Here is a 4,324-nt window from a genome sequence, read left to right as displayed (position 1 = left end):
TATGCACCATTACAGAAAGCAGCAGAATAATAGATATCAGGCCTATCTAGATATCATCAGGCCACAGATAGATGATAGATAGATAGACATATAGATTTAGATATAGACATATAGATATAGATATAAATAGATATATATAGATACAGATATAGATATATTACCTCAAACCATCATTATATAAATGTATTTGTTAAACCTAAAGACATCTTTAGAAATTGAGTAATAATTTTTCTTACAAACAGATTTGTTAGCATTTCTTATCTAAAAATTGATGTTCTTGGGGCACCTGGGTGGCTAATTCGGTTAAGAGTTTGATTCTTAGTTTTGGCTTAGGTCATGATCTCACAACTCCTGAGTTCAAGCCCCACAACATGCTCTGGGCTTACAGCATGGTCCCTGCTTGGGACTCTCTGTCTCCCTCTCTTTACCCATTCCCCACTCTCTATCTCTCTGTCTCTTTCAAAAATACATAAACATTTTTTTTAAATTAAGATTTTCATTGTTACTAGTTCATCAAATTCCTAAATAAGCAAAGTTATTGTTGATTGAGTACAAGACTATAATTGAAGTTATGTTTTATTATTAAAGAATACAAATTAATATTGTTTATTGTAGGGTTTGTATAATATTAGTATTGAAAATGTGAAAGGCAGGAGTACTTGGGTGGCTCAGTCAGTTAAGCATCCAACTTTTGATTTCAGCTCAAGTCATGATTCTCACGGATTGTGAGATTGAACCCCACCTCAGGATCTGTGCGGATAGCATGGAGCCTGCTTGGAATCTCTCTCTTCATCTCTCTCTCTGCTTCTCTCTCTCTCTCTTTCTCAAAATAAACAATCATCTAAAAAATTTAAAAACTAAAAATGTGAAGGGCAAATTTATATGGTTATCAATCCAGAGATCTGTTGATATAGAAATGATAATCGCACTACTTAGAGTTGAGGTAAATAAATTGAATCACTTGCTTCCTAAAAGCTTTTATATCTCTTACAGTGACAAATTTAAAAGTCAAAACATATTTATATGCACAAATAACATTATAAGAGAATCCTGAAAGTGGCTATAAACAATGGAATATTACTTGGTTCCTACATCACCTTAGATACATAAGTATAGATGATATAGATAGATATAGTTATATCTTCATATTCTACTGGAAAGATTCATGAATGTACCCATTCTTTAAATACCCTCTATTTATACCACCCTTTATAGCAAAACTTTTCAGAATAATAATTATTCCTTCTTTTTATTCTGTTTTAAATCAATGATCATTCTTTACAAAAAGAGGTGTTTATTCACACCACTCCAATTAAGAATGATCTTTGCAAGGTTACCAATGACATACATTTGCTAAATCAAATGGTTGATCCTTTATCTTCTTATTCTCTGAATATTTGATACAGGTGAACATATATTCTAAAAACATTTTGTTCTTTCAGCTTCTGTAATATTTTATTATCTTCCTATATCACTATCTATTTAAATATTGGAAACAAATGAAATTTTGCCTTCACTTTCTTTTGTTTCCAAAATATAGTTTTCCTTAAATAATTTTATTTAATACCATAACTTTAATGTCATCAATATTCAACTACTGACTAGATATTTCAATCCAAAAGTTGAATAGTAATTTCCAACCTAATAAAATCATATTGAAATGATTTCTCTCTCAATCTGCTCCCTTCAAGGTTTCCCCATTTCAATAAAGTGTCCCATTCTGAACCTACTTCTTCAGGCCCCAAACAAGTAATATTTTTTATTTCTCTTTCCTTATATTAGAAGCCCAATCTAGGAACACATCCCATTGGCTTCACTACTAAGAAACTATCAATACCAAGCATTTCTTAATAATTCTACTATCAGTACCTAGTTCAAACCACTATAATTTCTTGTCTGGTTACTGGAAAATAAAAGTATGTGTATTTGTCTCTCTACCTGTATTCCAGTCAGAGTTTATTCCACACAACAAACAATAAACCTTCTCAGGTTTAAATGAAATCATAACATCCCTTTGCTTAAACTCCAGTGGCTCCCCACAGCAGCCAAAATATCAATGAGTTTATAGTAATCTATAAGAAACTTGAATATTTTGTCTATTTTGCTTCCCTCTATTCTTGCCATGAGTCATTATATTCAGTCTTATTGCAATTTTTCTTTCTTTTAAATATTCCAAGCTCAAAATTATATCGAGACTCTTATTACTAAACTTTATTGGAACACTCTTGTCCTGTATCTTTTCTTGGCTGTTTCTCATTATTCAAATTTCAATTAATATCCCCTCCTTTGATTCCCTTTACATATTCACTACTGATAAATCAGTGTCATAGTTACTCTCTATAAAACCTAATTTTATTTTATTTGAATGTGGTGATAGTCACAAATAAGTGACCTTAGCATGTGATTTGGGCACTTTTTCAAAGGATCTAGTAACTTCCTCACCATTAAAATTTATTGGTGTTATCCCTTCTCTAAAAATTCCTTTCAAATACTTACCTGGCAGGGGAGATACCATGATCAAGAATATTCTTTTCAAAATATGAGATCTGGCCATGTGTAGCAACATGGATGGACCTTGAGGGTGTTATGCTGAGCGAAATAAGTCAGGCAGAGATGGACAGCTACCATATGTTTGCACGTATAAGAGGATTAGGAGGAACTTAACGGAGGACCGCGGGGGAGAAGAAGGGGGGAAATAGTGGGGGTTGGGGGAGAGAGGCAAACCATGAGAGACTTTTGAATGCTGAGAACAAACTGAGGACTGATGGGTGTGTGGGGGTGAGGGGGGAAATGTGCACGGAGGAGGGCACTTGTGGGGATGAGCACGGTGTGTTATAGGGAAACCAATTTGACAATAAACTATTTTTAAGTAACTCTTTTAAATAAACTATATTTTAAATAAACTATATAAATATATATATTTAAAAATAGTTTATTTAAAAATTTTTAAATAGTATATTTAAAAATTATATATATATATATCATTACCAGATTTCAGCAGCTAAAAGAAGAAGAATTAAACACAAAAGAAAAGGAAAAGGGAAAGTTCTTCTTTCATAGATAAAAAAAATAAAGGTTTTGGAAATATTATATTTTTTATTGTTTACTGTCAAGTTAGTTTCCATATACCACCCAGTGCTCATCCCAACAAGTGCCCTCCTTCATGCTCACCACACCCCTTCCCCTCAATCCCACACCCCCTCAGTGGGGAAGAGCATCCAATGGAAAAAAGACAGCCTCTTTAACAGATGGTGCTGGGAGAACTGGACAGCAACATGCAGAGGAATGAAACTAGGTCATTTTCTCACACTATACACAAAAATAAACTCAAAATGGATAAAGGACCTGAATGTGAGACAGGACATCATCAAAATCCTAGAAAAGAAAGCAGGAAAAAAACTCCTTGACCTCAACCGCAGCCATTTCTTACTTGATACATCCCCAAAGGCAAGGGAATCAAGGGCAAAAATGAACTACTGGGACCTCATCAAGATAAAAAGGTTCTGCACCGCAAAGGAAACAATCAATAAAACTAATAGACAACTGACGAAATGGGAAAAGATAGTTGCAAATGACATATCAGATAAAGGGCTAGTATCCAAAATATATAAGGAACTCACCAAACTCCACATCCAAAAGACAAATATTCCGGTGAAGAAATGGGCAGAAGACATGAACAGACACTTTTCCAAAGAGGACATCCAAATGGCCAACAGACACATGAAATGAAGGAAATACTATTTCTAAATATTGTCTTAGACCAAATAAAATTAAAAATTGTATTAAATCATAAAGTTGATTACTTTATATATTCTAATGTTAAACAGACTTCAATATGAATTTCTAAAGGAACATCATTCAGTTTCAATCATTCCCTGAAATCTGTGACACTCATAAGGTATTGCATTTTAATAAATGCAATCTTTACTTTATTTGTGATTAATTCTATGTCTAAATATATCACTTTATTCATTATGTACTTCTGTTCCTTCTGTCATTAGTATCAATTATTTCTGTTTACTACCTGAGAATTCTAAATTCAAACTCATTACATTTAATCTAAATTGTGAATTTTTTCTAAGCACAATCCCATTTGTAATTATACTTAATCTTTACAGCACATATTTTCTGGAAAAAAAGTAAATTTAGGGCTTACAGAATAATTTGAAGATCAGAAAAAAAAGTTATAGTAGTTGAGAAGTTATATTTGAATACTATAATATGGAAAGAAAGGAAACACTGCTAATTGATTTTGAGCTACATTTGAAAGAGCATAATTTTCATAAAGTATGTTAAAATGTTAATTAGGCTCAAGTTGTACAAC

The sequence above is a fragment of the Hyaena hyaena genome, unplaced genomic scaffold (assembly GCF_003009895.1).
Source record: "Hyaena hyaena isolate Hyena2069 unplaced genomic scaffold, ASM300989v1 scaffold_1939, whole genome shotgun sequence".
Classification (NCBI taxonomy): Eukaryota; Metazoa; Chordata; class Mammalia; order Carnivora; family Hyaenidae; genus Hyaena; species Hyaena hyaena.
The sequence above is the reverse complement of the archived record's forward strand: the minus strand, read 5'-3'. Positions refer to the sequence as shown.